Below are 12,924 nucleotides of genomic sequence, written 5' to 3' on the forward strand. Positions count from 1 at the left end.
GTATGCAAGGGCAGCATTAATTGCATCCCCCACAACTGAGGAGCAGAAGTCAAGTTCCTGAATCAATGCTGGGCACATGATGTAGACACACCCAAAGTTCTATAAAGGCGCAGAATCAAGAATTTTGACCCAACAATAACTATCGATTAGTGGTGAAGTGGGTAGAAGTTTAAGGTGAAGGATGTGGTGCTGATTAATCAAACTGATTTGTCTTGCATGCTTCTGTGCTTTAAGAGTCATTTGAATGATATTCATCCAGTGGAGTGCACAGCATTCCATTAGATTTACAACTTGTAGAAGGTGAATAAGCATTTGGTGAGTCAGGAGACAAGTCACCTCCTGCCAGTCCCAAGCCATCTCAGACTTGCTCTTGTGGCCACGGCATTTATATAGCTGGTCGAGGCAAGTTTCTGAACAACACTAACACTCAGGATGTTGATGGCAGGGGATTTTGTGATAGTAATGGTGCTGAGTGGGAGATTAGATTTTTTTTCTTGCTGGTGATCAGTCTCTGGTACAAGTGTTGTTTGCTACATACTAAGCTTGCATTTTGCTCAAGGATTGCTAAAGACATAAATTGATCCAATAGCTGAGGAGTTGTGAATGGTGTGAAGTATCTGTAAAATCAAACATTCCTTATAGTTAAGAAACCTTCATTGGTGAAGTACCTGATAGAGGTTTGGCAGGAGACTGGAGCTCTAAACAAACAACTCAAATAAATAAGTCACATTTTCTTAGAATACACCCTTAAAAAGAAAGAAAAACTGCAGCTGTGAGAAACTGCCTCTGAAACCGATCATGAGCAACAGCAAGAGACGCCAGAGTTACATGCCTCTAGAATGTCTGTACAAGTTTAGATTTGACAGTGGCAACATGAGAGCAACTCTTAATGGAATTATAATGAAATGTTTTAGGTACAACATAAAATTAGTAGATACAGTATACCATAGAAGCAAAAGCTCCAACTTTTGCAGTTAAGCAATCATCATCAGCAAAAAAACTTACAAAACCATATCAAAGCCGAAAGAAAGGTTTACACAACGCCAAGAGAAAGCAGAAATCCAGCAGAGCCATGCAAAGCAAAAAAGGAACGTATTAAGGAAAAAAAACAAATTTGAAAAACTGCACAGAGTATCAAAGGTAGAGGTTTTCATTGTAGTAGTGGGAGAGCAATAAAGGAAATGCGGGTTCTCAACAATTATCTATCACAATTATTGTTTACAAAATAATCCACAATTGTAGAATTGATTTTTTTTAACCTGGTTACAAGCCCAGCAGGCATTATCTCTGGACGGCATTTGATTAGTAAAGTTGCCATAATCCCAGGTGACCATAGAGCTATTCTCTCATTACAGTGAGATGGCTGGTGGTGATTTAACCCAAAGGTCATCACACCTCAGGCAAGAAGAGAGGTTGAGAAGAGTCCTTCACAGTAACTTCAGCTGGAGCAGGTATAGAATCAACACTTTTGGCATCACAAACTAGTGGCTGAGCCAACTGAACTAACAAATCCTATTTAACAAGGCTCTGCGCAAAACATTATTGAAAAAAAAACATGAAAACATGAACTGACATCAACCTTAAGATATCGGTTGGAAGTTGGTATATTCTGCATTCCAGTGTAGGATTGTGTTGAAATACCAACAGAGGTTGGTGATTGGTGAAACCAGCCTCTGTATTGAACATCCTCAGTAGCACAATTCGAGGTGGCAATGGGATCTCAAGTACAGTTTTTACAGTAGTCACTTTATATACAATTTTTACATACATTAAATTTTTAACACTACACTGTTACATAATTGTATCTATTGTACACAGAAGTTTGAGAGACATCTGTCCTGGGGAAGCAGCAGATGGTTTAAACATTTGCTATCCCTGATAGGATTCGAGTGTCTTTCCAGTCTGCTCACACAATTATGAGGTGCTAGTCCTTTGTCGTTTAAGTTAGTGAGGTTAGTAAAAATACTAGACCTATATGATCTAAATAAGTTAGAAATTATATATCTACTCAATAAAAATTGAGGATATTAAACTGATCTACCGCAGCTGGGTCGTGAGATTTTGTTTTACTATAACTGGCTGTGTCAGTTCTTTACTCATTCATTCACGCAGTTTCGATCGTAAGTTTCTTAAAGAGGGTAGTGGCCCTATTTAATGTGTATTAAAAGGCACTAGTTGAGGAAACTGTTTGATGTTCTGTCATCTATTCAGATCCAGAGTGCCAGTTGCAAAGGGTTGATTAATATTATAATCTTTCCATAGTTTTGTGCGAGTCAAGGAGACACAATAGTAGGGTTGGCATTGTGCTGACTAAGTGACAACACTAACACTTATTCAGGGGTAGCCTTTGATACAGAAGCAGGTCTAAACACTGCTTGTAACATGGAGCCAATAAGGATCGAAAGGGGTAAAGAAGCAGTAATGGGTTGGAAGGGATATTTTAATTTATTTCATCTTGTAATAGTAAAACAGAAATCATGTTTGACAAATCTTCTTAAATTTGAGGATGTAACAAGTACAGTTGACAAGGATGGATAAGTAGGTGATGTGTATCTGGACTTTCAAAAGGCATTCGACAAGGTTCTGCACAAAGGATTAGTGAGCAAAATTCAAGCTCCTGTATCAGAGGTAACATGTTGACATGGATAGAGAACTGGTTGGCTGACAGTTGAAATAAACAGGTCCTTTTCAGAATGGCAGGCAGTGAAGAATTGGGTGCTGCAGGGTTCATTGCTGGGACCCCAACCATTCACAATATACATTAATGATTTGGACAAGGGAGTTGAATGCAATTTCTCCAAATTTGCAGATGACACTGAACTGCGTGGCAGAGAGTGAGTGAGTGAGCGTGCGTTGGCTGGTCAGGCAAATACTTATCAAATGCAATATAATGTTGATAAATATTTCAGAGAACATCTCTGGGACACATGCACTAAACAACCCCCCTGCCCTGTGACCGAAGACGAACTCCCCCTCCATCAAGGACATCCAAGTCTTGGGCCTCCTCCACCGCAAAGAGCCACCCGACGCCTAGAGGAAAAATGTCTTATCTTCGCCTTGGGACCCTCCAACCTCATGGGATCAATGGGGATTTCACCAGTTTCCTCATATACCCTCCCCGAACTTTATCCCAGATCCAACCTCCCAACTCGGCACTGTCCATCTTCCTTCCCACTTATCTACTCCACTCTCCTCACTGACCAATCACCTTCATCTATCTATTGAATCCAGAGCTATTTGTACACCCCCATGCCCATATCTCTCAGCCCCCTTGGACTACCCTCTCATCGCTGAGGACCTCATGATTGAAATGTTGACTCTACTGTTCCTTGGATGCTGCCTGACCAGCTGTGCCTTTCCAGCACCACACTCTTCGACTAATGTGGATATATGTCAAGTTATCCACTTTGGTCACAAAAACACAGATTATTATCAGAATGGTGGCAGTTTGGGAAAAGGTGAGGTGCAAAGAGACCTGGGTATGATGATGGAACAGTCGCTGAAGGTTGGCATTCACATCCAGCAGGTGATGGGGAAAGCTAATGACATGCTGTCCTTTATAGAGAGAAGACTGGAGTATCAGAGAAAGGATGTCTTGCTGCAGTTATACAGGGAGGAGATAGTGAGGACTGCAGATGCTGGAGATCAGAGTCGAGAGTATGGTGCTGGAAAAGCACAGCAGGTCAGGCAGCATTCAAGCAGGGGAAATCGATGTTTCGGACATGAAGGGCTTATGCCCGAAACCTCGAATCTCCTGCTCCTCGGATGTTGCCTGACCTGTTGTGCTTTTCCAGCACCACACTCTCGACTGCAGTTATACAGGGCCTAAGTGAGGCCACATCTTGAATAGTGTGTGCAGTATTGATCTCCTAGTCGGAGGAAGAAATTCTTGCTATTGAGGGAGTTCAGTGAAGGTTCACCAGACTGATTCCCAGGATGGTAGGACTGACATATGAAGAAAGAATCGATTGACTGGTCACAGTTCCTTGAAAGTGGAGTTCCAGGTAGATAGACAATAGGTGCAGGAGTAGGCCATTCTGCCCTTCGAGCCTGCAACACCATTCAATATGATCATGGCTGATCATCCTTAATCAGTATCCTGTTCCTGCCTTATCTCCATAACCCTTGATTCCACTATCCTGGAGAGCTCTATCCAACTCTTTCTTAAATGAATCCAGAGAGTGGGCCTCCACTGCCCTCTGGGGCAGAGCATTCCACACAGCCACCACTCTCTGGGTGAAGAAGTTTCTCCTCATCTCTGTCCTAAATGGTCTAACCCGTACTTTTAAGCTGTGTCCTCTGGTTCGACACTCCCCCATCAGCGGAAACATGTTTCCTGCCTCCAGAGTGTCCAATCCTTTAATAATCTTATAACTCTCAATCATATCCCCTCTCAGTCTTCTAAACTCAAGGGTATACAAGCCCAGTCGCTCCAGTCTTTCAGCGTAAGGTAGTCCCGCCATTCCAGGAATTGACCTCGTGAACCTACGCTGCACGCCATCAATAGCCAGAATGTCTTTCCTCAAATTTGTAAAGGCAGCATTTGGTATGTTTTTGTTTATTGGTCAGAGCATTGAGTGTAGATGTTGGAAGGTTGTGTTACAGCTGTCGAGGACATTGGTTAGACTATTTTTGGAATATTGCGTGCAATTCTGGTCTCCTTCCTATCGGAAGAACGTTGTGTAACTTGAAAGAGTTCAGTAAAGACTTAAGGATGCTGCCAGGGTTGGAAGGTTTGAGCTATAGGGAGAGACTCAATAGACTGGGGCTGTTTTCTCTAGAGCATCGGAGGTTGAGGGGTGGCCATATAGAGGTTTATAAAATCAGGAGGGGCATGGTTAGGATAAGTAAACAAGGTTTCTTCCTGAAATGGGGGAGTCCAGAATTAGAGGGCATATGTTTAGGGTGAGAAGGGAAAGATACAAAAAGGGACCCAAGGGGCAACTTTTTCCACAAAGAGGGTGGTGCGTGTATGGAATGAGTTGCCAGAGGAAGTGGAGAAGGCTGGTACAATTACAGCATTTAAAAGGCACTGAATTGGTGTAGGAATAGGAAGGGTTTAGAGGGATATGGACCGATAACCTAATATCCTCAATAGGATATCTAGTTGGCATGTTGGACTGAAGGGTCTATACTCCATACTGCACATCTCTATGACAGGGCTTGTACTCACTGGAATTTAGAAGAATGGGGATTTTGTGGAGGGGAGAGGGGAGTTGGTCCAGAACTCAGGGTCACAGTCTAAGAAGAGGGGGTTAACCATTCAGGACTGAGATGAGGAAGAATTTCTTCGCTCAGTTGTGAATTTGTGGAATTCTCTGCTCCAGAAAGCTGTTGGAGCAAGTTTGTTACATAGATTCAAAACAGACGTGGTCATGGCCCTTGAGACTAAAGGGTTCAAGGCATATGGAGAGAAACAGCAATGGGACACTGAAATTGCATGATCAGCCATGCTGCCAGCTTGAAGGGCCTACTCTGCACATATCTTCTATGTTGTGCATATCTGTCATCTAGTGACAGATATTCATGTGGAGGATGACAAGGAGGAAGACATAGGACGGACAAAGTAAAGACACTTCAAAATGTTACAATAATTATACAAAAATTAATTTGCGAAGGAGAAGTCACTATATAATCAAGCAGAATGGCTCTTGGTTAGTCACATCAAGCAGAGACTTTTCACAGTCGAAAAGCGTGGTGGTGGAAAAGCACAGCTGGTCAGGCAGCACTCGAGGAGCAGAGTCGACGTGTTGAGCATGAGCTCCTCATCGGAAATGGGGGGCCCCCCAAGGGGGCTGACTGATAAATGGGATGGGGTGCGTGGTGCTAGGGGAAATGTACTTTGGAATGCAATAGATCAAAGTGAAGGGGAAATAAGAAGGAAGCAGTTGTGGCTGAGGTAGCGGTTCTATTTCAGGACATGGCTGAACAGCGTCAGGGTAAAAGTGATGACCTTGGTGTGCTTTTCCAGCACAACACTCTTTGGCTCTGATCTCCAACATCTGCAGTCCTCACTTTCTCCAAGAGACTTCTCACAGCCTTACTGCATTTTAAGACTTGAGTAACTCTTGGTCACACCCAAAGTCTGGTTCCACTTAACTTTAGAAACATGTCAAAACCAAACTAAACTCTCAGTTACAGGAAATGATCAAAATAGACACACCTATGTTTATCCTACTGTTATGGCATTTAGCTCCAGTCAATTAGATCTTACCTTTATTAGAATACACTCAAATTAAACCACAATTCTGCACATTATATAATAAAACACTCAAAACTCATTTCTGAATAGTTAATGAAATTCTATAGTACCATCAAAATTAGCTTAGCTGAGAAGCAACGATAGATATGAGAATGGAAGTCACCAATTTTTCAAGAATGGTCGATTTGATATAACATTAACAATGAACAACACAATAAATAAGTCATCTTTTAAAATCAAAGTGACTAATGTTTTGCATTCAAACAAAAGCACAATACTGCAAAAGTTGAAAATTCAAAATAAACAGGAATTGTTATAAATATTTAGCAGGTCAGGCTGTTTGGAGAAAGAAAGTTAATGCTGCCAGACTTGCTAAGTTTCCCCAGATTTTGTGCTTGATGTAAACCTTAAACTATTTTTAGCCCACAAAACTATACTTTTATCAACATCAGACTGCATTTTTCCTGCATTAATCCATATGTTCTTAAACAAGGGAATGAAAGGTGGGAATGTGGACTTGAGGTTACAATCATATCAAGTCATGACCTTGTTAAATGGTGGAGCAGGCTAAAGGGGCTGAATAGCCTACTCCAATTGCTTGCTCAAGTGGTCATATCTCTTTCTAATTAGTCTTGCCCTTCTCTAGCCTTAACAAGAATATTTCATTCGAGTATATTTATTTATGCACAAGCAGCACTGCACAACAGCATTAGCAGCAAATTCAGAAACAGGACTACACTGTCTAGTAGATCTGTTTCACTGTAGTATGAATTAATTAATTCACATCAACATACCAAAAGAAAAGGGACAGGGCAAGGTTTGCAGGGTATTAGAAAAACAATAAAATATTAAAATGAGTCACCAGGGCTGTAAAAGAAATTGTCAAAATCTTAAGTCTCAAATGAACACCAGTTAAATGCCAGTAAGTACAGAGTCATATTAGGTTAGGACGAAACATATTAGGTTAGGTTCACTGGTTCTCACCATAAACTAGTTACCTATAACATCTGTAGTATCCATCTAGCCTAAATTCATTCTTACCATACGATCAACAGTGTATTTCACCTATTACTGGATACATTTCTTGTACATTCACCAAACTTTTACAGTGTTATATATGAAAACTTACATGATTGTTCTAAAAATAATCCTACAATTATTATCCGAAATGTAAAACAGTAAGATCCAGTAACAGTAAGATCAATATTAAATGAATCTAACATCTACTATTGTTTGACTCTTTATGATGTGAACTTTTAATTCAGGAGCCACTTGTAAAATACAAATTCCCTGGAGCTGCATGATTCATATATGGAACCGGAGTTTCAGTAAGTTGATTTCCCACAGGCTCCATTCCATTCTATCTCAAGCTTAGATAGGGTACTGCTCTTTTTCTCACTAATCTTTGCATTTTGACTTTGGACCATGGGGAGAAAAAAAGTCAAACAGAATGCTTTACTGAAAATCTAAATGCATATTGCCAAGCGCTCTATAAAAGGGGAGTCCTAAGAGTCAGAGTCATACATCATAGAAAAAAGACTCGTCGATCCAACTTGTCTATGCTAACTAAGTTTCCCAAACTAAACTAATCCCATTTGCCTGTATTTGGCCCATATCCCTTTCAATCTTTCCTATTCATATAACTGTCCAAATAACTTTTAAATGCTGTAACTGTTGCTGCATCTACCGCTTTCTCTGAAAGTTTGTTCCACAATAAGAACCACCTTCTGAGAAAACGTTGCTCCTCAGGTCGCTTTCTAAATCTTTCTCCTCTCACCATGAAAATATGTCCTGCAGTTTTGAACTCCAAGTGTAGAAAAAAAGACCTTTGAAACCCACCTTGCCTACACCTCTCATGATTTTACAGCCTCTATATGATTACTATTCACCCTCTCATGCTCCAGTGAATAAAGTCCCAGCCTCTCCATATAACACAAACCATCCAGTCCCAGTCATCGACTTCGTTTTAAAAACTGCTTTGTACAACATTTATATTCTACACTAAGTGTTAGTGCATAGCTACAACATTCGATCAATCATTCGAGAGAGAACACCAATTGAATTCTGTACTGTAATGGAAACTGGAGCTAAACTTCATAAGAGACAGTGTCTAATCATTGAAATCCAAAATCAACATGACTCAAAGAAAATGAGGTTCCATTTCACACTTAGTTCAAGAAAAGCAAACAATACAACATGAAGCAATTTATCCAGTTCAGAATACTCCTTCACAAATGCATCCAAGAGTGTAGAACTGCACTGTTAAAATATTCCATATTTAAATGCAGAAAAAGACAGCACTTTTCTAATAGGTCCCACACTTCAATAGTCTTTGAAAACTGATCTCTACCCCATGTCCCTACCTCTTAGATAAACAATGCATATTTAGTTGAGTTAATATCAATGTTATGTTCAGAAAGCAGTAACCCCTACATCAATGTTTCACAGATGCAAAATGGTTTTTGATACTCATCCTTCGGCAATTGAATATTCCCACTGCCTCCTACGTGTTAGTATTCTTTAACTTGTCAATTACAGATTGAATTTGCATGTTAAGTATAGATCAATAACCAAATCAAATTTGAACCTTCTTAGCAATTCCTCTTGCCCTCTATTTCATCCAGCAAAATTGAAAGGACTTAGTGCCATTCCCCAAGCATCAACTAAATTAGCATATACCATTAGCTTCCATGTTACCATATTTACAGGCAATCTGCGAGATGCGTGACAGTTGTGCAGCTTCTAAGGCTTGTGGTGCAGTGGCAGTATCTGTATCTCACAGCTAGGAGGCCTGGATTCAAGTTTCACGTGTTCCAGAAGTGTGTAACATCACTGAACAAAATGATTTACAATATCTACAGTTGTGCAATAGGGAAATGGAGGATAGAGTTGGTACAGTTTTTTTTGACACCAGTTTTCACCATGATAGAATCGAGGCTGGTAGTTCACATGAGAATCACAACCTGTTTGTTCTTGTGATCCCAGTGATGCAGACCATCGGAGTTATACTTGGTTTATAGATTGCGTTTAATTTTTGCAATCAGTTACTGTGGAGGTTAGCCACTAATTGTACACATTTGGCTGCAAATGTTCTTTAACAACAGAATAGAAGTTTATTATGCAAGAAAGGGAAAGCTATATTTTTCTTACATAAAACAAAATTAGAGATTTTAATAAATAACAAAGTTTCAACTTATTTTGCAGCAACATCCACTTATAAAGACTCAAATCCCAGAGAAATAGCACCTTTTTCTCAAATATTAAATCGTTTCTTAATTGGCTGTTCCTAGTTCTTTTCACTGGATTGTTGAGACAGTTTAGGATTCCTCCTCCCTCTCCAGAGCCTGCCGACATGACCTTTCACAATTATGTAGCCAAAAATTTCCTATTCAGTTTGGACAACTACAATACATCTCACAATATGCATGTTTCACAGAATAAATTTACTTCTGCTGAGGTGACAACTTTTCTTGAATTAAAGCTTTTAACCTTCTGCTCTAGGACTACTCATTTTGTTTTGATTTTAATGTGTTTTCTCTGCTTATCATAAACTCAGCATGACAAACATTGCATCCATTAACACAGCAACTGTCTGGACAGGCACTTGACTGAAGTCATGTGCCTTCCTGGAAATTATACCTTTGGATTTTTTACAACAAATACCTTCACAAACTGACTAAAATCATTCAAATACAGTGCCTGGTACTATTCCTTGCATTTTTCCCAAACCTGCAAACATCCCTCTTAATGGTTAAAAAACTGCACCAAGATTCTGGAATAAGTTCCTCAGTAATGAGAAAAGACAGTTTAGGAGAATCCTTGGCATGATCACCCCTTTGGCACAGAGCAGGGCTGAGTCCGACAGAAGTCCGAAACATACTTCCAGTGTCCTAGTTGAGAAGTGTTTGGTTGCACAATTGTGCCAATAGTATAACTTTGAAATTCATTCTGAAATATGTCTGACATTTCATCTGCTCCAAAGACTTTGCTTTATCAGATGTCAACTGCCTTTTTCAACTATCTCCGCTCCAGGGTATCCCACAGTCTGAGACAAATGGAGTATCAAAGGAATGGAGTTGAGGACATGCAAATCAAAAACAATTTCAGGTGAGGAGTTCAAAACATTGTCCTTCAGTGAGCATTGTCTGCTTCTCTAACCTTGAATTCCTCTCCATGCTGAGTTCTGATCTGGGTGGGCTCTTATTGACCAATATATTAGCTGGTCTTGACAGAAATGGCACATGCTGATGGTACCCACAAGTTGTTGTATCACCACCATCTTTTAATTATAACCTCAAAGCCTCCCTGAAGAGGTCAAACATACCTGCCCAATCAAGGGAGATCCTGCCTTGTGACCAAGCAAAATGCAGAAAGCTCATTCTAAATTGAATGACCACATTGAAAATCATAAAGGTTTGATCAGAAGTAAAGGGTAGGCATCAGAGGGAGTTCACAAACTAAAACAACTCATCCACCTAATATTGCTCCATATCTGGTGGAGACTGCAGATACACTGGACCCATCAGCTATCCTGGAACTTGCTGAACTAAACTGGAAGCAAGTCATCCCCCAGTGAAGGGACAGCTATAATTATGGATACATGTATATCTGCATACAGACTGGGCAAAAAACAAGAGTCACAGTGGAAGCAATTCCTGAAAAGCGTATGGGATAGTTTTCTGGATCAATACATTGAGGAACCAACTAAAGAACCAGTTTTCCTGGATTGGGATGAAATGAGATAGGAATAATTGCCAATCTGTGTGAATACCTTAAGGTCGGGTAACCATAATATGATAGAATGTCACTAAAAAAGAAAGTGATCTAGTTGATTCCGAGACAAGGGCCATGAATCTAAAAAGAGAGGAAACTATGAAGGTATGAGGTGCGGCCTGGCTATGTTTTGCACAAATTTTCTTAAAGTGAATAGGCAATGGCAAACATTTAAAGAGTGCCGAGATGAACGGCAATGAATGTTAGTTCCTGTCTGGCACAAAACTAAAATGGGAAATGTGGCCTGACCAAACTACCAAGGGAAATTAGGGATACTATTAGACTCAAGGAAGGGGCATACAAATTGGTCAAACAAAAATTGCAGCAGCATAACTGAAGATTGGGAGTAATTTAGATTTCAGAAAAAGATGAAGGGATGTATAGAACACAAGAGCAAGCTTGCAGGGAACATACCTGTAGAAGCTTTTATAAGCAATATGTACATGAAGAGAAAAATATTGGTGATGATAAATGTTGGTTCCTTACAGTCAAAAACAGTGGAAGTTATAATGGGGAACAAAAAGATAGTTCTGTCTCCACAAGGAGGACTCAAATAACATTCCAAATATATTGGGGAATACAGGGGAAGGAACTGAAAAAAATGGTGTTGGGAAAATTAATAGGATTAAAAGCCGGCAAATCCCTAGGGTCTGATAATCTATGCACTAGGGTGCTTAAAAGGGAGTGAAATAGAAACAGTGAACGCATTGATGGTCATCTTTCAAGATTATACAGATTCTAGAACAGTTCCAATGAATTGGATGGTTAGTTAATGTATCTAAAATATTATCTAAAACGGAGGCAGAGAGAAAACAGGGAATTATAGACTGGCTAGCTTGACATTGGTAGTAGGGTCAATGCTAGAGTCCATTATAGAAGGGTTAATAGCATAGCACTTGGAAAACAGTTACAGAATTAGACAGAGTCAGCACGGATTTACAAAAGAGAAATCTTTACTAACCAATCTACTGGAATTTTGTGAGAATGTAACTAGCACAGTTGATAAGGAGGAGCTGGTGGATGTGGTTTATTTGGACTTCCAGAAGGCTTCTCATATGATATCACATAAGAGATTAGCATGTAAAATTAAAGCATAAGGTATCCCCATCTTTCAAAAGTTGGCTTTACATCACTTCCTTTTTACGAAAGACCGACATTAGTACCTGTTTCACGAACCAAAAGAAATCCAAAGAGGATTTTCGCTTTTACAAGGCGAAGTTTTTCCCATATAAATGAATGCTTCTCCACTTTACGCCATTGGCTTACGAAAGGTTTCATAGGAATGCTCTACTTTCGGATAGCTGAATGGGGGGGGGGGGGGGGGAGGATATGCACTATGATGACGATGATGCAGGGATGCACGGTGGCACAGTGGTTAGCACTGCTGCCTCACAGTGCCAGTGACCTGGGTTCAATTCCCGTCTCAGGCAATCATCTGTGTGGAGTTCGCACATTTTCCCACTGTCTGCGTGGGTTTCCTCTGGTGCTCCAGTTTCCTCCCACAGTCCAAAATTGTGCAAGTTAGGTGAATTGGCCATGCTAGCTAAATTGCCTGCAGTGTTAGGTGAAGGGGTAAATGTAGGGGAATGGGTTTGGATGGTTGGTGTGGACTTGTTGGGCCGAAGGGCTTGTTTCCACACTGTAAGTAATCTAATCTATAATAAGGATACTTCCAGATGATTTGATCACGTTGAGAGAATGGGTGAAGTTATGGCAGATGAAGTATAATGTGGACAAATTAGAGATTCCACATTAAAACACAGAACACTATAAACACAGGAACAGACTCTTCAGTCCACAATGCCTGTGCCACTTAAATAATACCATCTGCATGGATATGGTCTATATCCCTCTATTTCCTGCATGTTCATGTTTGTCTAAATTCCTTTTGAAGTAGGTTGCAAAAACAGAAAGGTAAGTTATCTTAATGGCAATAGATTGGGAAAGAG

General features: G+C 40.2%; 1 protein-coding gene across 2 annotated transcripts in view; it reads right to left on the reverse strand.

Annotated features, from left to right (window-relative positions):
* LOC122542905 (WD repeat-containing protein 62-like) overlaps positions 1-12,924 on the reverse strand; it is a 172,988-nt gene that overhangs the window by 136,552 nt on the left and 23,512 nt on the right. The gene's annotated exons all lie outside the window — the stretch shown is intronic.

Source organism: Chiloscyllium plagiosum, chromosome 41 (assembly GCF_004010195.1).
Source record: "Chiloscyllium plagiosum isolate BGI_BamShark_2017 chromosome 41, ASM401019v2, whole genome shotgun sequence".
Taxonomy (NCBI): Eukaryota; Metazoa; Chordata; class Chondrichthyes; order Orectolobiformes; family Hemiscylliidae; genus Chiloscyllium; species Chiloscyllium plagiosum.